Source organism: Sus scrofa, chromosome 11, assembly GCF_000003025.6.
Source record: "Sus scrofa isolate TJ Tabasco breed Duroc chromosome 11, Sscrofa11.1, whole genome shotgun sequence".
Lineage (NCBI taxonomy): Eukaryota > Metazoa > Chordata > Mammalia > Artiodactyla > Suidae > Sus > Sus scrofa.
The window spans coordinates 22,803,103-22,829,008 of record NC_010453.5 but is presented as its reverse complement, the minus strand read 5'-3'; the positions used below and the strand labels follow the sequence as shown (position 1 = coordinate 22,829,008).

Here is a 25,906-nt window from a genome sequence, read left to right as displayed (position 1 = left end):
CCTTGGCTGTTACCGTCTTGAATTCTTAATAATTTTTGTAAAAAGGACTCCACATTTTATTTTTTTTAATTTATTTAATTAATTTATTTATTTATTTATTTTTTTTTTTGTCTTTTTGCCTTTTCTAGGGCCACTTCCCATGGCACATGGAGGTTCCCAGGCTAGGGTCTAATAATTGGAGCTGTAGCCCCCGACCTATGCCAGAGCCACAGCAACTCGGGATCCGAGCCACGTATGCAACCTACACCACAGCTCACAGCAACACCTGATCGTTAACCCAATGAGCAAGGGCAGGGACCGAACCCACAGCCTTATGGTTCCCAGTCAGATTCGTTAACCACTGCGCCATGACAGGAACTCCAAGGACTCCACATTTTAATCTTGCACTGGGCCCTGCAAAATTCTGTAGCCCATCTTAGCCCATCTAGGTCATCCCTGTGACCAAGGATGAGCCCAGTGGCTTTGGGTAAGCCACTTCCTTTCCAAGTAGCCTGTCCTCGTCCTGTGGATGTTATGGAGACAATGGTGATCGAGGTGGGATGAATAGAGCCACAGACCCAGCCTTGACAATGCGCGGAGGGGAGGCTTCTCAAGTGTGTAGCATGTCTAGGCTGCAGGGAACAGGTTCTCTCCCAGGTCTCAGCAGACTCAAGGAAAACTGAAAGAGACTCTGGGTGTGCCTCCCATCCCTGACACCCACCCCCCAACACCAGGTGACAAATGGACTTGGTAATTCATTGTGAGATGGTGTGAGCTACTCATAGACAGAGACATCAGCCTGGCTCTAAACACAGGGAGTGCCCCCAGAGCAGCTGGCACGGCTGGGAAGCACAATCGTTCTGGCGGGGCCTCCCAGCAGAGACTATTGCAGGGGATAGGAGGTCGGGGAGAATGACTGCTCCAGACAAGCAGCTAAAGGCAGGTAGCCTCACCGGTGATGTCATGTCCAACTGCAGGAGACCCAGGCATGCCCCTCCCACCCCCCAGGTGAACCAGGAGCCTGTCTGAGAATCCCTAGAAGAGACTCCCAGGAACTGCCTCCTTGGCTGGGATTCCCACTAAATTCAGTACTGGGAGTTAGAGGCAGAGTGGGTTGTTTTGTTTTTGTTTTGTTTTGTTCCGTTTTTGTCTTTTTAGGGCTGTACCTATGGCATATGGAATTCCCAGGCTAGGGGTCGAATTTGAGCTGCAGCTGCTGGCCTACACCACAGCCACAGCAATGCAGGACCCGAGTCACATCTGCAAACTACACCACAACTCTTGGCAACGCCAGATCCTTAACCCATTGAGCAAGGTCAGGGATCGAACCCTTGTCCTCATGGAAACGAGTCAGGTTCATTACCGCTGAGCCACGATGGGAACTCCTGAGGCAGAGTGTTTTAAGGCAGCTATTGTACCTTGTCCCTTCTTTGAGTTTCTAAGATGGAGTGGCCCAAGGGAGGATGGATTCTGCAGATAGACCCATGTCTCTCACGTGTATGGACTCTTTTCATGCAGTGAGTCTGACTTAGACACTGGAAGTCAGGACTTGGTAGCCGTGAAATCACTTCTCCATTCCCAGGCTAGTTCCCATCATCTGCTGCTTCCCCATCCGTGGCCCTGGAGGACCATGTAACTTACCAGCAGCACAGATGAGTGGACAAGCTTCCTGAAATGCTATCTCAGATCCCCTTGCAGAGAAACCCATCTAAACATCCCCGTGCTCAATAATTTCTTTGAACACTGTGGCTCACTTTGTTCTGGTTTTAGAATCCAGAAATTCAGTGCAAGACATTTCTAAGCTGGGAATCTGCCCTCCTGGAGCAGGAGAGCAGCAGCAGCCCGGGGGGAGGGGGGGGAGATTGTTTCAAGACTGCAGGGAAAACAATGGCTGGAAAAATGTTTGTTTATTGCCAGCTCTCCCCACAGCCACTTACATAAGAGCTCACGCTGAGACAGGCTGTCCTGCCCAAGCTCAGCATCAAGAGTTATACTCCTTGGGATGATGACAGAAACAATGTGGGAACCACAGGGCTACAGCCCGTGACGCAGTCCAGGAAGGAAAAGCGAGTGGTATGGGGCGATTAGTCCGCTCACAATACCGGGATGGTTTCCTGCGGTGTTTTCAAGCTCGCGGGTGGTGGCACCGTCTGCAGGAGGGGAAAAGCCCTGGGAGCAAGATAGGGCCAAAGAATGGTTCCTCGTTTTCCCGTTTTGAAGATAAAACAATGCACAGAGCATGTGTGATCTGCAGAGCAGAGTCAAAAGTTGAGGTAACTTCTGACCTTTCCGATCCATTCGGACTTTCCGAAAGCTGCATAAATAAACACTATCTCCAAATCTGGGAACACTTAAGAAGTTTGGACAACATTGTGTACATTTTGTTCAACTGTTTACTGTGGAAAAAAAAATTATATGGATAGACATAATATATATAAAGCCCTTTCTTCACAAAACAAACATGAGAAACTAACTCTGCCAGGAGAAAAAATGCAAAAGTCTTAGACAGATTACGTTTAAGAGTCCAAAGGGACCAACTGCCCTCCCCCACGGTGATACTGAAAAGCAGATGTGATGGGCCAAGCTGCAGACCTGTAATCAAGCCTGTGAAGCAGCCACAAGGCAGTCTAAACTATTCTCTCTACAGCCTCCCTCGGAGAAAGACACCACAGCCTCTTTGAATAGACAGTTCCACGCTTTAAATGAATATTAAAAAACAAAAAAACAAAACTCCCATATGTTTTAACTTAACATCGAGTTTAAATGTGGGCCCATTCATCCTTGTTCCTTCCTTAACAGCCTTCGTGAGTAATTGTCCATTTACTTTGCAGCTTGCCGTTCCCACCTGGGTGTGCGTTTTTCTTCCAACAGACACACCTAACTCTCAGCGTCTGTCTTCACAATAAGGTTTCTGCTTGGTGCTTTGTCATGACAAGTTGAAACTGGCACAACCTTACACTCCTAGGAGAGATTCAGTCCGCATCTCATTAGTGGAGTCATGCTTCTCTCTCCTCACCTTCTATTCTTCTCGCTTCCCACCCCTTCGCCTTGGGGTTATCAGGGAATCTATTGAGTACTCTCTATACCTCTGACTTACACCAAACAAACAGCACCATGTCCACAAAGTAGAAAAACACTCCCTTTGGCCCTTTGGGACCTGGAGCTTGGCCAGAATGGATGTGAGATTGGGGCCATGATTTACTCCAGCCAAGCTGAGGTCCAAAAGGGGCAGAGAGAATGGGACCCCAGGAATCACTCGTGGATCCCATCTCACTGGGCTTCACACAAGAACCTTCATTTCTCAACCTGCATGACCATCCACTCTTTCTTCCTACTGATTCTTCCCCAGACCATTATGGACAGGTTGGGCTCTGAGACTAATAGTTTCTGATCTTTAGTTTACTTTTCAGAGTCTCTAGAAAACAGGAAAAATGAGAAACATCCTAAATTATTTAGGACTCATGGGTTGCAGATGGAAGAACCACATCTTGAGCTAGTTTAAGCCTCAAAAAGAAATTTAGGAGTTCCCACCATGGCGCAGTGGGTTAAGAATCCAGTGGCGCAGTGGCTTGAGTCACTGCAGAGATGCGGGTTCGATCCCCAGCCCAGCAGCACAGTGGGTTAAAGAATCTGGCACAGTAGGTCACCGCTGTGTCTGGGGTTCAGTCCCCAGCCTGGGGACTTTCCTATGCCATGGATGCAGCCATTAAACAGTAAATAAGTGAAAGAAAGCAAAAATGAAAGAAATAAAGAAATGTATTTGTTCACATAACCCAACCATAGAAAAGTACGGTTGGATTGAGAGACCTAAATACACCCTCAGGATACTCACTCTCTCCTTTTCACTCATGCCTGATGCCATTTTCCCAGACCAGCTCCTCCAGGAGTGGGGACGTGGCCCTGGGCAAAACCCACCTCCTCACAGCTCACAGATCTGAGCAGAAGGGAGTTTCCTCTCCCAGGTCCCCCAGGGACTGGAGAACAATCTCTGAAGAATGCTCCTGATTGGCCCAGCCGCAGTGATGAAGCATATGATTGGCTCTCCTGGGTCATGTGTCCATGTGAACAGAAGACAGGGTCTCTTACCAAGAGGGGTGGGGAAGGGTGCTTCTGGTTGATGCTGGTAAGATGACCACCCTGGGCTCTTCCTCCTTATCCTCACAGTCCCATAAGTGAAGGGTAAATACTGCATGTAGTCTGAGGTCTCAAACTCTCCATATGAAAATAGACCAACGGTCTACATCCTACCATCCTGGCAGAGAAACGTTCAGAAGGGATAACTAGTGGTAAAATTGGGATTCATGGAAAATCATAGATTTCAAGAACTAGAGGATACCAACGGGAATCTAGCCAATTTCCTACCTCTGGCCAGGGCTTCACAAAGCAGGGGACAGTGGACCGTCAAAGGTCTTACAGTGGACCTTACATTAGGCGTGAATTCAAACACAGAACCTCCTAAGGCCTTTTATTTCAACCCTTGAGAGGCCAGGAGTCTGAGAAACCGTCCAGACCTGAAATTGGTTGATTCCATCCTAAAATTGACCAGAAGGACGTTCCTTCCCTTTTCCTCCTCTGGCTTACTGATTTTAATGACCAGTAGGCCTTGAAGTCAGGGATTCCATCTAGATCTCTCTTGTAAACTCCCTCCTCTGGCAAATTAAGCCCGCACCCTTGAACCCTGGAAGTTCTCAGGCCCTTAGAAACTAGTGAGGTCCTCCATTGGCCGCATCCCATTTTATCCAACATTTGGGAGGCTTCTTTTCTATAAATTTTGGCATTTTTCCTTTCCTTTGTGTCTTGACCAAATTAACCAGATCATGGCTCAGAAGAGAAGCTTGAGGTTGAATTCAGAGATCTAGGATCTCTTAAACTAATTTTTCTGGCCACAGAGAATTAGAGAAATTAAGAAAGCAAGAGAAGGAGTTGGCCTTTGCTCCCATTTCTCTACTCCCTGGGGTAGGCAGAATAATGATCCTCTCCTCCCAGAGATGTTCGTTCACCTCATAATCCAGGGAACATGTGAATAAGGCTAAGAGGCTTTACGGTTGCTCTTTAGCTGGTCTTAAGATAGGAAGATTATCCCAGTGGCCCCACTATAACCATAGTAGAAGAAGGTCCTTAATAGTAGAAGAAGGAGGCAGAAGAGGAGGTGAGAGTGATGCAGGGCAAGGACTCCATGCACCATGGCTGGCTTGGAAGATGGAGGAAGGGGCCATGAGCCAAGCAATGCAGGCAGCTGCAGAAACTGGAAAAGGCAAGAAAACAGATTCTCCTTTGGGAGCCTTCAAAAAAAAAAAAAAATTGAAGTCCTACAAACACTTGGAATTTAGCCCATTAGACCTATGTTGCCTTACAGAACTGAAAGATAATAAACTCGTGTTGTCTAAGCTACTAAATGTATAGTTCTTTGTTACCGCCATAAGATACAAAGGCATTTCCTATTTCTTCCGTGTGTGTCTTGAAATGGTAGGTTCTTTAGGATTCCAAATACTGGGCAGTGTAGAGACAGGTTAATTTTGACTCTGCTCTGACTTCCCCTTGTGGCTTTGGGTAAATCAGTTTCTCTGGTCCCCAGTTTCCACATCTGGAAGATGAGCTGGTTTTATTAAACGACCTCAAAAGCCTTTCTTCCTTCAAGTGCAGAGATTCAATATACTTGCCCTTTTCCTAATGGTGTTACGATGCTCTGGAAGCATCTGCCCACATCTGGACACCCCCCACCACCACCACCTTCCCTGCTCACAGCAGAGCTTCGGATATGGAGAGAAGGTCCGCGCGGTCACAGCTCTCTGGGGTCATCTCCACAGTGGGTCGTAGAAGCTGCCTGGTTTGCAGTCTGCCCTCAGGCAGAAAATATGTCGTTCTCGGTAAGCAGCATGGGGGCCGAGGTGCTGCAATTCTCAACACCCAAGTAGTTCCCAGAAGTCTACCTAACAGGGGGGAGACTTGTCTTAGCTTCGGAGGAGAGGTGGGCTTTGGATAAGGACATTCTGTGCATCAGTAATGGCAAGTGGCAAGGCTGAGAGGGAACCACCATGGTGAGCAGGCTTGGCTGGTCGACGGGGAAGGTTTCCTAGTGGGTGTCAAGTCAGAATGGCAGGTTACAACCAGGCCTTGAAAAATTCTGGGACAAGGACATGAAGTCTGAGTGACTTTCTTGAAACCCTACATATGCACAAATCTTAGTACAGTATCAGGCACATAATAGGGACTCAACATAACAGATGCTCACTGTTTGTTGAATGAATGAATTAATTAATTAATGAAGTAGCAACCTTTTTTGAGCAGGACACGGCTGTAACCCAAGATGAAATAAGGAAAATAAGCAGGACCTCGGTATGCAAAGTGGGTTGGAGGAGGCAGGGAGGGACTGTCTGGTTATCACCCAAGAGTCTGCCAAACTGAGTCAGACACAAGGCCAAGCTGGGCTGTCAGGCAGTGTGGACTGAAGGAAAGAGACCCACGTGCCATCAGGACTCTCCCTAAACCATCCCAGCTGGGAGGATGTCGTTTTCATTCACGCACATCCCAACGGAAGGAGACCCACCACCTTGTGAATAAAAACAATGCAACAGACCAGACAGGCTGGCCCACACTGCACAGAATCCTCCAGCAGCGCTCTCAGCCTCACTAACCCACATTGAACTTGCTGTGGAAATGACCACTAATCTCTGCACAATTATCTTCCCTGTAATCAGAGCTGGTTCTTAGTTCACCCTTGCCTTCCCTAGACTCAACAACTCTAATTCCCCTAACTGCTTTCAGAAGTCCGTTCACCAAGTCTTCTCATTATGGATCCTTTTCTCCTCTGATACCTCTCCAATTTCCCCTCTCCCTGAAGTCATTTACCTGAATTTTGCTCAAGTCTCACTCCTCTGACGGGCCTGCTTTTTCTCTAAGTAGTTGACAGGGAGCATCACTCTGCTTGGGGAAGGATGTCTCATGGGAGCCACACAGTTAAGTTCCAAGTCCAGCCAGCCAAGGACTCAGATGGTCCTTGCCTGGAGGATTTCCCACAGAAATGAGCAAGAAGCCTACCTCCAGACGGTGTCTGGACTCAGATCCCGGGGCAGGGAGGAGCTTGCCGTCCTCTTCGACTTCATCCTCCTCTCCATCCTCCTCTCTAAGCCTGCCTATCTTCGTCCCGGCCAAAGTCCGTGCCTGCAGGGAGGGGACACCAGGGTAATTGATGACCTGAAGAGATATCAAAGTGCCATTGAGCAAACCCACAGCTCGACAGCCATGCAGGTGCTTCCTGCGGCGGGGAGGGAAAGAAGCGTCTTTAGAAAGCCCTAAATAACTCGAGGCGCGGATGTCAACTTGACAAATGACTCTTAAGAAATAGCCCCGTTGTTCTCTGTCGTGTGATTCATCCCAGGCGGTGCTGGAGTGGGGGATGAGGCCCAGCCGCGAGTCCCCCGTTGTCACTTGGGGCCACTCTGCAGCTCGCCTCTCAGGATGGATAGGAAGGCGCTTGTTTTATGGGTTCTTTTGGCCTGGGTCGCTTCGACCTTGTTTTCCGGTGGTTTTATTTAGTGAATTCCGGATTTGTGCTGATTTGGTTGGAACTGCCATTCAATGGAGGATGAGAACCGTGGGGACAGTCTCTCTGAGCTCGCAGACGTGTCTCTCTCTCCCTTTGATGCTAGGACCCAGTGCTTCCTGCAGCCACAGGCTCCTCAGGGCAAGACTCCCTTTCGTCTCCAAATTCTCAGTTCCTCAAAGAACTGGCTTGAGTGCTTGTCACATGTGTCAGATGTTGCCTGCAAGGAGTGAAAAGATCCCAAGACCAAGAGTCGTGATAGCTGGATTCTAGTATTGAGTCTAAGATTATGTCGCTGGGACCTTGGCCGGGTGCTCAAGGTCTCTGGGCCTCCATCTCCTCATCTGTGAAATGGGAAGGCAAGCTCTCAGTTGTCCTCAAACTCAGATCCACGAGAGGCTGATTGGGGCTTGCATTTGGCTCAGGGAAACAAAGGCAAGGCAAACATGAGACCACAGTTGTTTTGCACACCCAGCAGCAGGAGTAAATAACAGCATGTTAAAAACCCATGTGCATAATGATTTCAATTAGTGGATAGACCTGGAGGGCCTCTCCAATGGCACTGGATGCGGGTATTATGATTAGCGAGTGGGCTGACGTGCAGCCTTGGGCCCACGCCCAACAAAATATAGCCTGTGCAGCTCCACTAAGGTTACTGAGTGCTCTTTACTGAGGTGTCCCCTGCCACCAGACATCAGTGCTTTGGCCTAGGGTGTTTCATCTGTGAAAAGAGCATAGCAAACCCATTGCCTGGGGAAGGACGTCCCACCAGCAGAGGCGAGAAGGAGCAAGGTGGCAGAGGAATGAGACATCACGCTCACCTTATCCCACAAACACGTCAAAAAAACATATCTACATGTAGAACGATTTGCACAGAACATCTACTGAATGCTGGCAGAAGAACCTAAACCTCCAAAAAGGGCAAGAGATCCTCCAGCAGAGGCAATTTTGTGCGTGTGAGTTGTGCAGAGGAGCCTACAGGAGATGGGGTGGGTAGTTTGTAATGACATCCTGGGTGTGCTCTAAGGAGCCTGGCCTGTGTGTCCCAACACAGAGCCCGTTTCTTAAGGCAATCGTCATCTGACTGATTTCCCCAGGCCAAGAGATGTGCTCTGGGTTTTAATGCTCTGGGTTTCCATCAATGGCAGCTTTGTTAGTACTAACAGGAAGCAAGACAAATTCATTTGAAATCAAAGACTCGTAGACACCTGATGTACTCTCTTCTCTGAGGCGAAAATGGATACAACCTTGAGACTAAAGAGTTGAGTGAAACTGGCTTATTTATGGAAAGGCATTTTAGCAACCAGAGTTAATGGCTCCAAAGGCTTTCAGAGGTTTCAACAACCCCAGTTTCCCCTTAGGGACTCATTTTGATGCCTCTGACCACCAAGGTGCTTCTTCGTGCTGGTAGAAGTCAGTCAGTTAGGATTCTAGCTTGCCCTTCCTTCGTATAAAGCATCTAGTTACTCTCATACTTTGGCTCAGCTTGGCTTATGTAGGGCAATATTCTGAATCGGTCCCCCCTCAAAATCCATATTTTGAAATCCTAAGCCTTGAGGGTAATGGTATTAGAAGGTGCAGCCTTTGAGAGGTGCTTAGGTCACGAGGGTGGAGCTGTCATAAATAGGATCAGGTTTCTTCTAAGAACCCACAGCACTCCCAAGCCCCATCCACCTCATGAGAATGCAATGAGAAGTCTGTGACCTAGAAGGGAGACCTCCCAGGAAGCTGCCCGGCTGGCACCCTGATCTCAGACTGCCATCCTCCAGAACTGAGAGCCATAGACGCTGGTTGTTGATAAGCCACCCCATCCGTGGTATTTTGTCATAGCAGCCTGAGCAGACTCAGACAGCAGGTCAGACCGGAAGGGGCTTTGTTTCAGCCATGGATCTTTGCCAGAGTCTCATATCCTCTGGGGGACATACAGACCTTCCTGCAGAATTGAGACTAATGAAAGGAAAAAGAGATACTCTTACACCAAGATGTCAGCACCTGAACACACCTGCACAAATACACATGCGTGCACATGCACACATGCGCGCGCACACACACACATGTGCTGTGCCTCCATCACTTACTATCTGCTAAACCTGCTGAAGTTAATTAATCTTTCTGAGCCTTGGTTTTCTTGTTTACAAAATGAGGAAAATAAAAGGATCAAATTAGAGTGTTTTTGCAAGGATAATAGAAATAACAGGGAAGAATAATCTATGGAGCTCCCACTTGTGGCTCAGCATGCTGAGAACCTGATTAGTATCCATGAGGATGCAGGTTTAATTCCTGGTCTCACTCAGTGGGTTAAGGATCCAGCACTGCCATAAGTTGTGGCATAAGTTGCAGATGTGGCTCGGATCCCATGTTGCTATGGCTGTGGCATAGGCTGGCAGCTGCAGCTCCAATTCCTCCCCTAGCCTGAGAACTTCCATATGCCGCAGGTGTGGCCCTAAAAAGAAAAAAAATAAAGAATATCTATAAAGTACTTAGCACAACGTCCAAAACATTCTAAGGGTTCAGTAACTGATAGATAATAAAAACTACTGCTAATAAAAACCTCCCCTTTCCTGACCTTGAACCTTCAGCCCCTCAGCATTCTGTGGAAAGTCAGAGGTGATTGCCTTGGGGTTTTCCATAGGATTCACCAGGAGGCAGATGAACAGTGGAAGCTAGAGGCTGTTTGCATCTATTGTTGTGAATGGGAATTCCTCGAGTAGAAAGCCTCCACAGCTGTCTGCTTACGGGGGACTTGATTTCTCATTTTATGGAGGAAGATAGGGAGGCCCAGGGACAGGACACCCCTGGCCTTAGTGTCTAAGACCCCAAACTAGCTACCATGCCTCTTGGGCTTGGGACCTTTTCACTTACCCCATCAACATTTGACAAGCATGAACATAAGCTCGTTCTTTGAGGAGCTGGGCACAGGAAGAGGGAAGCAAGCCTGGGGAGCTGACATCAAAGGCAGAGTCATCTCCAGATGCTTAGAGAGAGCATCCCCATGCTTCCCATCCTTCGCTGCGTGCAGCTCAAACCAAATCAGCACAAATCCAGGGAGAAACAACCTGCAGAACGCATAGGACTGAACCAAGGCATCCAGGCTGAGAGCTCAGCTTCCGACATTGGTCCCTTCTGAGTCCGCCTCTGTCACTCTGATTCAGACTTGGGACTTTCGCTCTATTGGGAAAAGTCTTAATTAGCAAGGGACCAATAGTTTCATAATCTTAAAAAAAGAGGCAGTATTTCTCAAACACCCTCTCGGACATTCCTGTTGGAGGGGAAACAAGAGAGCGGCCAATGGCTGTTCCTCTGGAACTCACAGTGTAAAATCAATTGACTGAAACAAACCCCCATCACAAAGACCCCACCACCGCCCTAGAGGTGTGACTTTTCACACCTGGAGCTGCAGAAGGTAAGGATGTCTCGCTAAACAGGAGATTTGTGGTTTGGGTGTTTCCTCTGACTCAAAGCCAGCTCCCCTGGGCACAGGAATCTATGCGTTTGTTTGCTGCTCCACCTCCAATACCTAGAATAGTTAGCCAGACTTCGTAGCCAAGAGATAGTTATCGAACAAATGTATTGAACAAATAAGTATTTATTGAATGAGTTGGTTTGAGTTACTTGCCTCCTCTGTGCCCTAGAGTCTTCATTTTAAAAAGATACGGGGGAGCTCCCGAAGTGGCTCAGTGGTTAATGAACCAGACTGGTATCCATGAGGATGAGGGTTCCATCCCTGGCTCCACTCAGTGGGTTAAGGATACGGCATCACCGTGGCTGTGGCAGCTGCAGCTCCAACTCGAGCCCTAGCCTGGGAACCTCCATGTGCCACGGGTGCGGCCCTAAAAAGACAAAATAAAAAATAAAAAGATGTGGAATTGTTATGAGAATGATTGATTATAAACCTCATGAAAACAGTGCTGATTAATGTTACAAAGTTTTGAGCCTAGGTCTTCCTGTCAACTTTTGCCTAGGTCCTCCCAGAGAATGGTCAGACATTCAGCAATTTAACAGAGTTTCTAAAAATTTGTTTGAGTCACATGATGCTACCAGAAAAGTCCTGAAAGGATTTGGTGTTGTCAGTGTTTGGTTTTTATTTGACTTGATATATTTTGTTAAAATGTCAGTTGTATGTAAGGTGCTCGGTTTTATTCCCATTATGTTATATGAAGTGGAATTTTGCATTCAGACTTAGCTATGGAGTTCCCCTTGTGGCTCTGTGGTAATCAGCCCAACTAGGACCCATGAGGTTGTGGGTTGGATCCCTGACCTCGCTCAGTGGGTTAAGGATTGGGCGTTGCTGTGAGCTGTGGTGTAGGTTGCAGATGCGGCTCAGATCCCTCGTTGCTGTGGCTGTGTACAGGCCAGCAGCTACAGTTCCAATTTGATCCCTAGTTGGGAATTTCCATCTGGCATGGGTACAGCCCTAAAAAGACAGAAAAAGAAAGAAAAAATCCAGACTCAGCTGTGATACTGAAAGAGCGAGTTATATTTGGACATTTTTCTTGGGTTGATCCTCTTCCTTCAAAACTAGGACATGCCACCTCCTAGACACTGATGGTTCCCTAGAAACAAGCCCTTCATGGGAGGAAGGCCTCCAAGAGCTTTCCAGATGGTGAGCTGACAGTGCCAATGTCCTAAGGTCAGAGATCTGGCCTTCTCACTACCCCCTCCAAAAACTTCAGCTCAAACAAAAGTGAGGTAATTGTGGTCTGACTTGAATCTAAACAAACAACTACACCTGAAACTAACACAACTATACTTCAATTAAAATATTCAATTAAGGAGTTCCTGTTGTGGCTCATAGGGTTACAAACCCGACTAGTATCCATGAGGATGCAGGTTTGATCCCTGGCCTCGCTTAGTGGGTTAAGGACCTGGTGTAGGTTGCAGATGTGGCTCGGATCTGTAGGCTGGCAGCTGCAGCTCAGTCAATTCGACCCCTCACCTGGGAACTTCCATATGCAACAGGAAGCTTAAAAAAAAAAAGCAAAAAAAGGGAGTTCCCGTCGTGGCGCAGCGGTTAACGAATCCGACTAGGAACCATGAGGTTGCTGGTTCCATCCCTGCCCCTGCTCAGTGGGTTAACGATCCGGCGTTGCCGTGAGCTGTGGTGTAGGTTGCAGATGCAGCTCGGATCCCGCGTTGCTGTGGCTCTGGCGTAGGCCAGCGGCTACAGCTCCGATTAGACCCCTAGCCTGGAAACCTCCATATGCCACGGAAGTGGCCCAAAGAAATAGCAAAAAGACAAAATAAATAAATAAATAAATAAATAAATAAATAAATAAGGAAAAAGAGAAAATAGGAGTTCCTCTCGTGGCACAGCGGAAACAAATCCGACTAGAAACCATGAGGTTGCGGGTTCAATCCCCAGCCTCTTCCAGTGGGTTAAGGATCTGGTGTTGCTGTGAGCTGTGGTGTAGATCGCAGACATGGCTCGGATCTGGCATTGCTGGGCTCTGGCGCAGGCTGGCAGCAACAGCTCCGATTAGACCCCTACCTAACCTAGGAACCTCCATATGCAACGGGTGCGGCTCTAAAAAGACAAAAGATCAAAAAAAGAAAAGAAAAGGAAGAAAGAAAAGGAAAAAAACAAGCGAAACAACCAGCAAAATGTGTGAATACTTTGTGACTAAGATATCAGAGTAACTTGCAGACGTGAATCCACCAAGTCTTACAAAATTGGGGTAAAGGCAAGTAGCATCATATTTATTTCATCAAAGAGAAGAACAGAAAAAGTAATTGAGAACCAGAAATGGAATCCAGCCCCTGGCTCCTGGATCTCTGGCTTGGGTAAGAGCACACCCACCCGAAGTTCTCTATAAAAACCCAATACAGGCGTTCCCATCATGGCTCAGTGGAAATGAACCAGACTAGCATCCATGAGGATGCAGGTTCAATCCCTGGCCCTGCTTAGTGGGTTAAGGATCGGGCATTGCTGGGAGCTGTGGTGTAGGTCACAGATGCAGTTTGGATCTGACGTTGCTGTGGCTGTGGTATAGACCAAGGCTACAGCTCTAGCTGGACCCCTAGCCTGGGAACCTCCACATGCCGTGGGTGTGGCCCTAAAAAGACAAAAAAATGAAAATTTAAAAAAAAGATATATTGATAATGCCTTCATTCCCATATCCTGCTGCTGAATATTGATCTGGCTTGAGACATTGTATTAGTCCTAATAAATATTTGCACACTGAGTACAGTAGAAATAGCGTGGATTTGGGCATCTGAAAGACTTCGGTGTAAATACCAGCAGTGTGATCTTGAACAAATTACTTACAGAGTCTGAGCATCAATTGTGTCCTCTGTAAAATGAGGTCAAGGATGGCAACGAGGCAGTGTTGATATTAAAATGACAGATAATATCTGGAAGCTTCCAGCAGATTGCTTGTTTATCAACTGTCCTTAATAAAGGATGAGGAGCTTGATGACATGAGGTGAGGATGATAATGATGATGAAAAGCTTCCCTGCTCCGAAAACACATTCTCAAGCTAAACAAACACCCTACTTTGCTCCCAGGAATGCTAGCATGTGAGAAAATCTGAGGTGCTATGATTTTACAGCTTCTCAGGCCAGCTGTTTGGGGAAACTAACTTACAGAGATTAACTTTGCTGTATTCACTTGACCGTAACTCTAAATGGTCTAAACGGTACAGTCCCATCGAAAACAGGGCTTTTCTTTTCCAACAGCTTGAGACCACACACACACACACACACACACACACACACACACACACACACACTCTCGCCCTGGCAACTCACTTCTCATTTTGGTTTGGGATGGAGCCAGTGGGTAAAAGGGTGCAGAGCCTGTTTATCACCTCTTTCTTCTCAAGCATCTTCTGGGGCTTCCTGGCAGCTCGTGGGTCTGCAGCAGGCAGCAAAGCCCTCCAGGATTGCAAAACCCGGACAAATCCCAGACTCTGAGCATTGCCCGGGGCTGGCGTACAGCAGCTGAAAGCCTCTCCCCTCCCACTCCAAGCTCCTGCCCAGAACTCTGAGCAAACACAGGGCAGGAGCTGAGCATTGGACTCCCTGGGGCTTGTTCTTACCGGGACTGTTTTGGAATCAGCCGCGCTGCCTCTCGCCAGGCCCCACGCAGGACCTTTCCACTTGATCCTGACTGGGAGCGACTCTGGAGCCTCTGTGGCTGGTCTTCACCAAGCCGTTGTTTGGAGGGATGTGCTCATGTGTGTGTGTGTGTGTGTGTGTGTGTGTGTGTGTGTGTCCCATCATCCTTGCTCTTCAATAATGCCATGTATGGCTGGCTGTAGACATGGCTGATATCCTGGTTCTGGGAGGCCAAACAGGTTACCTGATAACCCAAGGACCAGTTCATGCCCCCAGACCTGACCCACGGAGGAGTCTGACTCTAAGCCTGGAGGTAAAAAAAAATGTTCAGCCCAGGCCAAGCCACCCTTTCCCGGCCCTTTCCACTCCCTGTCATCCTTGCACCCTTGAACACGGGCTGTGAGGCAGTGTGGTAGAAGCAATAGGTGGCTCTGTGGGTTAAGGATCCAGTGTTTTCACTGCTCTGCCCTGGGTTACTGCCATGGCGCAGGTTCGGTCCCTGGCCCAGGAATTTCTGAATGCTGTGGACACAGCAGCACCCTCCTCCTCCGCAAAAAAAAAAAAAAAAAAAAAAAAAGTAACTACAACTCAGTGGTCAGGGCCATCACCCTTAGCCTTCAGCCCACAAGGTCAAAATGGCAGATGTGGGGACCTCTGTGACCTTGAGCCACATGCATAACCTCTCCTGGCCTCGGTTTCCTCAGATGTAAAGTAATGAGAGCAACAGCTCCTTTGCAGCGCTGGTGTGAAGATGAAGTGAGACAGTGGGTGGGCGGAGGGAACGGGCCTGACCCACGCTGAGAGCACTGAGTGGACTCTGGATATAAAATGCTGGTGCTCGGCGCTCCTTCTGTATACACTCGGAGGCAGCTGGGGTTGTTTCCGGACGCTCCCAGCAACTCCCTCAAGAGCTCAGGCATAGCAAGAGTGAATTAAGGCGTTCCCTTTGTGGTGCAGCAGAAACGAATCCGACTAGGAACCATGAGGTTGCAGGTTCGATCCCTGGCCTTGCTCAGTGGGTTAAGGATCTGGTGTGAGCTGTGGTATAGGTTGCAGATGCAGCTCGGATCTGACGTGGCTGTGGCTGTGGTGTAGGCCAGCAGCTGTAGTTCTGATTGGATCCCTAGCCTGGGAACCTCCATATGCCATGGGTGCGGCCCTAAAAAGACAGAAGACAAAAAAAAAAAAAAAAAAAAAAAGAGCAAATTAATATGGGTTTCTGCGGGAGATGTTATGCCACTGATCCATTTCCAGCTTTGAGAATAACGAGATCAATCCAATAATTAATCAGTTAAAAGCCACATCTTAAATGCTGGGCACGGGTGAGGTGTTAAGTCTACAGAAATGAAAAGGCCAGGGTCACTGTCCTCCAGCTGTACACACGTGACAGGGAGAGACGGAGGTACCTGTCCAGGTGTGGACGGCATTCAGGGTGATCGGAGCTGGGCAGGGAAAGTGGCTGAGACATTGCATGAAGAGTGAGTAGGGACTTACTCAGAAGGGAAAACCAGGAAGGGAATTCTAGACAGAGTGAAAGTGCAAAGGTACAAAAATAGCCAAGAAATGGCCATGTTTGGAGAAGGGTCACTGGTTCTCTGTGGTTGGAACGCAATGAAGAGGAATTCTTCCGGAAAGCTAGAATGATGGTTATTCTGCTGTGATAGTCTGGTCTTGACCACCCAGTGACCCACCAATGAAATGTCACCCTGGTGTGTCACCCACCCTCAACACCACCCTCACCCCCAGCCCCAGAGGCAGGAAAGCCGTCATGGAGACAATGGTCCAGACTTAACTCCAGGAGTTCCCACTGTGACACAATGAGATCAGCTGTGTCTCTGCAGTGCTAGGACCCAGGTTTGATCCCAGGCCCTGGCACAGCAGGTTAAGGATCTGGCATTGCCACAGCTGCAGTGTAGGTTGCAACTTTGGCTCAGATCTTATCCCTAGCTGGGAACTCTCTATGCCACGGGGCAGCCCAAAAAGAAAAAAAAAAAAAGGTATAACTCGATGTAAATGATTCTCTCAACTCTTGTTCCACTGTCTAAACATCTTCTTTAAGCTCAATTTCTTCATCTATAACATGAAACTGGGGTGTGGTGACTGTTCTTCCTTTTAAAAGAACTTCATGCAAATCTCAGTTTCTCATCACCCACTGATGAAAACTTCTGCGGAGTTTGTTTAGGTAGAGTGGCTGCTTCACCCACCCTTCTAGAAGATCATATGGAAACCCTTCTAGAAGATCATATGGAAAGCCACTTGGTAGAAATCAGTTCGAATTTTCACACATGGTAATGAACTTCCTGAATGGATTTTTCCCACTCTCCTTGTGACCCGACGTGATTTTTTTTTTTTTATGTCACTCTCTGCATTCTCCTGTAGGCTGATGAGCTATCAAATTTAAACAATTGCTTCCACTTCTGATTCCTCTGAGAAGGATCCTGCATTACAGCTCAGAGGAAGGAAACATTAGCACAGGCGAAAATACTTAACTTTCTCCCAGCCATCATCCCCCATCCTTGTCTCCCCCACCCCACCCCACCCCACCAATAGCGGTGGAAATCTATCAAAGCCCTAAGTGAAGCGCTGACACAGCTATTATGTCATCTGATCCATCAACTACAGTGGCCTGACACAGGTGGCTTCTCTCCATGCTGGTCCTAGAAAGCCATTGTCTATATTTGGTCAGCAGTGAAATTCTATCTGTGCCAGATCTGCTCTCTGCACCCCCCCCCCAAATCACAGCTCAGACTTCCTGAAGCCGTAGCAGCCCAGCTGTGTTTCCTACACAAGCTGGCTGACTACTGCCCATCAGAAAGTCTTCAGGACATTGAGGCATCCATGGGATTATAACGGTAATTCCACTCTTCACAGAAGGAAAATGAGCCTTGGTAAATACAAGAGCCTATTTGAGGCCCAGAGACATTCCCCAGCAGAAAAGAAAAAAACATTTCCTGTCCTTGTTTATGGCTCCAGATCCTGGAGTTTCTTTCTCCAAGGCAACCTCAGAATGTAGTGCACTAGTTTCTACATTAGTAGAACTAGTGGGAAGAGAGAACATAAGTTACAGGAAAATATTTTAAACTAGGTATACAAATATTTTTTTGATCATCAAAGTCCCACCACACCGCGGGAGGTGACCAGTTTCAAAGCGAAACCTATTCCTTCCACCACGATGACAGTAAGAACATTTTTACCATGAGAAAGTGAAAGATTCAAGAAGAAAATGCCTTTAAACCCTCATTAACCGAAAGAGGTTATTGGACTTCCAATTCCCCAAACTCTTGCAAAAGTTCTCTGCTGTTTGAGTGGCTGCTTCCCCATTCAGAATTGTCCTCCCTGCTTTTATTTAAGTAATTTATCAAACACCCACCCTGCTCTGGGAACCCAGCATGGCAGAAACAATAGCACGGACAGGTCTTTAGAAAACAGACCCGGCCTGCCCCAAAGGGGAAAATGCAATGAAAAGAATTCTTTTGGCTAAACAGCTGTAGGAACAATGGTGCAACCAGTTCGCTTTCTTCCACAGAATTTTCCTTGGTTTTGATGTCAGCGGACCCAACCCAACCCTAAACTGTAAACTCACTTCTGAATAAAATGCACACACCTGGAGCCTGGAGCGATCCGGGGAAAGACTACAGCATCGCTGAGATCCGTATCTGGGTCCCCTGGGAGGGAAATGCGGGCAGTGCCCAGAGGCAGTGGTCCTGCCACTGACGTGGAGCTGCCAGCCAGAGGTGACCACGAGGATACACACCTCCTTCTAACGTGACGACGACCTGGAGACAACCTTGGGAGTGCCAACAAATGAAGACTTGAACCAATTCCACCTGGTTCTTAAAAATAAGATAGGAGGAGTTCCTTAGGTGGCCGAGTGGGTGAAGGATCCAGCATTGTCACTGCTGTGGCTCGGGTTCCATCCCTGGCCCAGGACCTTTCCCTATGTGGCTGGTGCAGCTAAAAATATAAAGACATAAATAAAATGAGTAGGAACCTGCTCCCGGGTTACACCTGAGGCTGAGCCCACAACGGTGTCCCAAACCCCCAGGAGCCCCGCTCCCTCACCGCCTCCTACTGCAGAGGCCCCGACTCAGCGTTCCCTTTTCTGTGCAGCCAGACAGAGCCAGACCAGCCCATTCAGCCCAGAGAAGGAAGGAGAAGAGTCCTGAATGCGGCCCCAGGAGCAATTTTCCCCCGGTGAGCAGAAGGAACATTCTCTGCCAGCACGACCCTGCCATCTCCCCCTCCTTCCTGCCTCAAACACACCCCTTGAAGATGCAGTCACCTTACAGCTGAGGCGGAATCCAAACTTGGGTCTCACCCACCCTAGACTCATGCTCCTCAGCACATGTCCTCCTGCCCCCTTTAAATCACTTCTTTGCCTGCAAGTTACAGCCGGCAGAGAAGCCAAAATGCTGGGCAGTGAGGGACGGAGAGAAGCACCGTGGGCCCAGCACCCATAGAGACATCTGAGCCCCAGTGTTTGCTCTGCACTGGCTATGTGGCTCTCGGTCCATCAGTTCACCTCTCTGAGTCTCTGTGATACTGTGATGTATAATATAAAATGTGTTATTTTGTCCTGTGTCTGGCACAGAGTTACTAAAAACCCTCAGAATTCCCTAAGTGAATAGAGCCACAGTTGTCTTTTGTCATGTAAATGAGTTGACTTTTGGAAAGCCCCTAGGTCACCTAAGGATGGGAGGCTGGTTGCCAGGGAAACCAACCCACGTGGTTAGGAGGTTGGAACTCTCTGTGCCACCCCCAGACCTCTGGGGAGAGAAGAGGGGCTGACAATTGTATTCAGTCCCCAATGGTGAATGATTTAGTCAACCATGCTTCTGTAATGAAGTCTCCATAAAAACCAAAAGAACGGGGTTCCAAGAGCTTCCAGGCTGATGAACATGTGGGGTGTTCAGAGAGCACACAGAAGCCTCTATACCCCTCCCAGGTGCCTTGTCCTAGGAATCTCTTCCATCTGACCATTCCTGAATTATCCCTTTATAACAAACCCGAGATCTCTAAGCAACTGTTTTTTCTGAGTTCTGCAAGTCATTCTAGCAAATTAATTGAACTCAAGGAGGGGCCATTAGAACCTTCAGTCTATAGCTGGTGACAACCTGGCCTGGCAACTGGAAGTGGGGGTGGGGGCAAGAGTTCTCTAAGCTGATTGATTCCTTAGCCTGTGGAATCTGACACTCTCTCCAGACAGAGAGTGCCAGGACCCAGTCTGACTGTAGGACACCCAGCTGGTGTCTGAGAATTGCCTGGTGTAGGATGGAAGTCCCACTCGTTGGAAATGGGTACAGAATTCGATTCTCATTGGGGTCTTTTTTGCTTGTTTGTTTGTTTTTTCATTTGTGAGACCTGGCCTGGGAAACCTTTCCAAGTGTTCAGATCATGATGGTTTAGAATATGGGCACACGCCTGCCCTCCTGATAAGCCACCATGTTCCCAAAGCCCTGCTGAAACCCATCTGCAAGTCGGACCCTGCAGAGGCAGCAAGCTGGGGACCCAAATCACCCCCATCTCCATCCGCGTGTTGGGCGGCACCTTTCAGATGCGCTGGGAATGCAAGGGTCCGCATCTTAGGGAGGCTTGGGGAGAATTCCCAGCCTCTAGGGGAAGGGCCAGATGGTGTGGTGAGATTTGTTCCCCAAGATGAGACGTGCGAGTCCTTCCCCCAGGACAAGTCCTTTAGCTGCTTTGAGCCCAGGCTTCCTCTTTAAAGTCTCCCTTATCCTACTTCCGGCCAAGGTGACTGAAGTCCTGAGAGATAATGTACCAGGAAACCACTTGTAAAATGGAAAACCTCTCATTATCTAGAGCTCAGCCCTGCTCAGAGAGGCCTAAGTAAGCAGGCTGGCATGTCAAAAATTCACATGCAATTCATCACATGCCATGCAGAGAACTGGTTTTAAGTCAGACCTCTGCCATTCTGCTATCTAAACTTTCTGGCCCATTACAGTGAATGCTCATCCTTTATTCAAACAGGCAAACAAAATCCAAAGGCAATAGAAAACACAACAAAACGGGTCAGGGGATGTGCACAGGAACTTACCTCCTCAGAGCACAGATGTTTAAACACCTCCGTGTCCCCCACCCACCACCCTCCAGCCAACCTCATGGACTCTGATGCAATCACCTTTTTTTTTATTAAATGAAAAACACTATGTCCTCATCAAACACCTTCCCAGCATGGTTTGTGATTCATCTGTTTCTTTAAACAGAGTGTGTATTAATGCAGGCACTGATGTTTGGGTTCGTGGGTCCCTTAGGGAAGAAATATTACCATTCAAGAATCAAGTTCAAATTCCTTAAGCTTAGGACTGACAGCTGAGCAGGAATTCGGGCTTCCATTTTGATCTTTTCTCTCCCTTGGTTTGCTGGCATCTCAAACCAAAAGGTGCTTTGGCTCCCGAGCTTCACAGGACTCCTAGCATTTGGATGCTGCAGCCTGTCCATGGGTTATCATTGTTCAATGCCATTGAGTAGGCTCTTCAGAAGCCGAAGGAAAGGTGGCCATTTCCTCCCAGAAAATAAGGCTCTGTCTTCTTTCTATTAGAAAAGCTATGCCCAGGGAGACTGTGGAAATGATATCCTGATGCTGGGTTCTAATACTGAGCTTTTCACCTGCAAAATAATCTAACCGTTGGAGGCAAGAGACGGCACCCCTCTTCTCTAAGGGCAGCTGACTGCTTGTGTAAATGCACACTGAGATGGGCCAAGCAAACGGCAGTGAACGGAAACCCTTCTGTGTGTGTAGCTGGAGGTGTATGTGCTGAGCTTGACTGCCCCCCACTCCCTCACGGGACCCTGTTCTCCTTCTGTGCCCCCTTTTCAAACAGGACACAGCCCCTGCCCCTCCGAGAAGCCCACCATTCTCCACAACCACACAACTGTGCTTATTCCGGGCGCCTCTTGTTGAATGTCTGTTGCCTAAGGGGAAGCTTTGGTCCTAGCTGATCATCAACCCATTTCCAGGGAGGGCGCATTGTGAGCAGAGAAATAGCACATGGTGGTTAGTTCCCAGGCTCTAGACCAACAGCCTGGATTCGATCTTAATCCCCCCTCTCACCGTCTCTGGAATCTTAGACAAACTTACTTTTCTCAATCATTCCTTTAGCTGTTAATGCACATGATGCTGGTACAGACTCCACTGAGTTGTCGTCATAAGGCTTAAACGAGTCGATTTGTATGAAGCACACAGAGCTGTGCCGGGCATCTAGGAAGCACTAATAAATGTCTGCTTTCATTGTTTTTTAAATGTGGAGAAAAGAGAAAAACAACAATTTTTTGAGCACCCTCTGGATCCAGCAAAGTGCTAAGTACTTTACAGTCCTAATTTAATCCTCATAGTTACTCAGTGAGATAAACAAGTTATCATGTGCATTTTTACTGAGTAAGGAGGTTAAGTCACTTGTCAGAGGCCACAAAGCCAGTGAGTGGTACCCTTGGGATAATATTTGAACCCAGCTCTGATCTGAAATCCTATATGGAGGCCGGTGTAAAGAAGGCAATATTGGAGTTCCCGTCGTGGCACAGGAGGAATGAATCTGATTAGGAACCATGAGGTTTCAGGTTCGACCCCTGGTCACAGACACAACTTGGATCCCGCGTTGCTCTGGCTGTGGTGTAGGCCGGCAGCTGTAGCTCTGATTAGACCCCTAGCCTGGGAACCTCCATGTGCTGCAGGAGCTACCCTAAAAAAAAAAAAAAAGCAATTGTTTCAAGAGGACTGCAGTTGAAGAATTCCCCTGGTGACCAGCAGCAAAGCAAATGGCAGAGAAGGGCACTCACCCGAGGAGCCTTTGCTGGGGTTGCAGGGAGGCAGCTCAGTAACTAATGTAAGACAAATAACCTTTTTTCTCAAATATACTAGAGGAAAGCATGGCAGACATCATACATTGGCCAACCCTGTTGCCATTTCAGGCTCCTTCCCCTCCCTCCCAGAATCTCAGTTTTAATGGAGTGATGATGCATCCATCCCAAGGAGGTGAATCATGGCCCTTTTGTTCTCCTTTGCTCACATTCCTGCCCTTCTTTATAGCTAGCCACCCAGTTCAGACCATGTGGATATAGGAAACACTTTTTTGGGTGCTATAGGAAAAACTTTTTTTCTAGAGACTAATAAAGAGGAATGTCATTTGCCCCTGCCACTCCCTTTAAGCTTGGGATGCTCCTGTGATATCTGGAACTGCAGCAGCCATCTTAGGACCATGAGGCAGGCAAACAAAAAGCCATTAACACTGAGGATGACAAAGAAGGATGGAAAAAGCATGGGAGGATAACCAGGTAGCTGAACAAACTCTGAGACCAGCTCCAGACTTCTTCTTAAGTAAATAATAAATATGAGTTCGTTCGCTCATAATATTTAATCAAGCATTCTGTTCCTGATTCAAAACAGAAGGCAGCCTTGAGGGAAAGAAGCTAAAGTTCCACCTGATCAGAATTAAAACTCCTCCATCTGTCCTCTCGTGACCGTGGCCTTCACCTCATTATGCATGATGTTGTCAAGGCTAGTCTTTACATAGCTTAGCGCTTCTGCTTTTCATAACCACGCCCCCTCCCAAATCACCCATGACAGACCCATTTGAAGACCAGAAGTTTGAGTAATTTTTTATCCACTACTCTCTCCTCCCACCCTCCTCCCTCTCTATCCTGAATTGGCATGTCCATTGCAGCAGAAAGACCCAAACACAGGCACGTGTATGCACCCATATACCCACAGAGAACCATATACGTTCATTGATCTGAAGCAGGGTACCAGTGCCGAACCCCCTATTCAAGGTGTAAACATGCCAGAAAAAAGAGAGAGCGGTAAAAATAGATGGAAAGAGAATGAGTGGAAGAAACTAGGAAGCAAAAGAAGAGGCACAGAGAGAAAATAAGCCAACACAGCAGCCGCTCTAGGGCTTGACATGATTGAGATTTACTGCACTAATATGCCAGGCTGCCTGCCATAATTAGTTTCTGTAAAACCATATCTCCTAGCTCAGGTCCAATTAAATCATACGGTGTTTATTTGAGAGCTTTCTTATTACATGATGGGAGAGCTGGCAGGGCCCCAAGCTCAACTAACCCACCTGTCCCTTGCCTGGCACAATTTATGTGTCAGTCACATTGTTTGGGGGTGATCGGGCAGTGAGGGGATGAATGGGCGAGTGTTCATGCTCACAGAGATACAGGAAGATGCCACGTGAGGCAGCTCTGGCACTGAATGATGTCATCCTCTTCATGGCTTGAAAGGAAAACACGCAGCAGAAATAGTGAGCCCAGTGTTTGATCCCAACATTGGTGATTTTAAAAAATCCCTTTGTGCAGAGGAGGCAAAGCCAGCGTGATTGTTTGTTTCCTAAAATCCTTTGTAAGAACAGGCTCTCGGTTTATGGAGAAGATGCTGCTGGTGTCAGAAAGGAAAACATCTTATTCAGGAAATTCATCTATTTCCTGGTCACTGTACAGAGGTGCTTTTGATGGAATGCACTTAATATGCCCCTGTCCATCGCCTTAGAATGAATGAACAGTCCTTCAAAACGCCCTCAGTGTAAGACACGTGCGCCAGGGAGGCAGCTGGGAAGTGAGGAGAGCGTTGGTCAGAATGAGAAAACAGAGATGCCTGCATGACAGCACGCTCAGCTGCAAGGGCAATTTTTCCTCCTGAAACTGAAATCAATATTAAATTAAATCTGTGTGTTTCATCTCCACAGGTAACGTCCCAACCTTCTTTTGTGGCCAATCACCATCCGTCATCAATCCACTTGCATGGCTTTTTTTTTTCCCTGTGTCTCTCTGCCAGCAGAGTACATGTTCCCACAGGAGAGAAACAGTATAACCATCAGCTGCTCCCTGTTACTAAAGAGTTAGCAAGAAAATCATCTTTGAAAACTAAGATCTGCAGGGAAGAAGAGTAAAATGCTTAATTTTTAACTCTTAAACCACCCGTCTCCTGATAACCAATTTTGTCATCTGTGGCAGGTCTGTTAATCGAATCTTGACCTCAAGCAGGATCTGGTCTGATATATTATTCTGAGTTTGTGAGGATGCTTCTCTCTTCTTGTTCTTGTTCTGGTGGCTGGTTTTTGGCTGTTGTCTTGATTTTCTAATTCCCTAATTTCCCTTGCTTGAATCTTTCTAGGAGACAGTGATTCTTTGCTGTGCTCACATCAGAGAACATGACATAAAATAATAACTTTAAAAGCCTTCCAAGACTTGAAACAAGGAAATGAAATTCAGCTCAATTTTCCCCCAGGATATTCTCTTTTTTTCTTTTTTAATCATTGTGATATCTTTTCTGCCCGTGGGTGATCCTTCCATTTCCATGACTATCCTTAAACCCCAGCTTTGCTACTTCCTTGGCTTAACTTCTGCTTCTTTACCCTTTTGCATGAAAGTATCTTAGTTATAACAAGATTCAAAGTCAAAGGCAAACAAAGAACCCACTGAAGAATTATGACATCAATTAAATACTAGCAGAAGAATTTTGTTAAATAAAAATGTACAGCCTGTACCACCCAAGCTTACCTTGTTGAGCCCCGTCTGAAGGCAGACACCTTAAATTAATCCAGACAACAATCTGCAATGCAGTTATTGTACTGGAATTTGGGAAGGTGAAGTCATTTGTCCGGAGTAACCCAGTGTCAAGCCAAGATTGAATCCCTTGTCAATATAACTCCCAAATCTGCCACAGTGACATAATGTGAACCATCCAACCAGAAGCAACAGCTGATAATAAGACCTAGGAGAGCTTGACATCAATCAAATCCAGATGTAAATTTCAGCTGCACGGGATCATAAGTCTAGGCTGAGATACCCAGCACAATGAACATCCTTGGTGACTACTGAATGTCCCCCGGAAGAAGAAGGGGAGATTGTCCCCCTTGGGGATAGACTAGAGGTTACATTTAACACTCAAATGCTGTTCTTCTCAGAGTTCCTGTTGTGGCTCAGTGGTAATGAATCTGACTAGTATTCATGAGGATGTGGATATGGGTTTGATCTCTGGCCTTACTCAGTGGGTTAAGGATCCGATGTTGCCGTGAGCTGTGGTATAGGTCGCAGATGTGGCTCAGGTACTGTGTTGCTGTGACTGTGGTGTAGACCGGCAGCTGCAGCTCTGATTTGACACCTGGCCTGGGAAATTCCATACACAGCAGGTGCCAATCCTAAAAAGAAAAAAAGTGGCATCTTTCTCCATGTGGTCCTGTCCCAAGGGCTCAGGTGGCTTAACAGTCCTTGCCTAGTCCCTTGAGCCTATGATCCTAGGTCAAGAAACCCTTGGCGTACATCCATCTAAAAACAAGAAACTGGGGCTATGACTAGAATAAGTCTGT

General features: G+C 47.4%; 2 long non-coding RNA genes across 2 annotated transcripts in view; one reads left to right on the top strand and one right to left on the bottom strand.

The window, feature by feature from the left end:
* LOC102167197 overlaps positions 1–25,906 on the top strand; it is a 139,460-nt gene that overhangs the window by 92,813 nt on the left and 20,741 nt on the right. The gene's annotated exons all lie outside the window — the stretch shown is intronic.
* On the bottom strand, positions 1,290–15,042 carry LOC106504680. The gene is made up of 3 exons (XR_001298343.2): positions 14,561–15,042; positions 7,018–7,140; positions 1,290–5,909 (listed from the first exon to the last, which is right to left on the bottom strand). It is a non-coding gene; the product is annotated as an uncharacterized LOC106504680 (long non-coding RNA).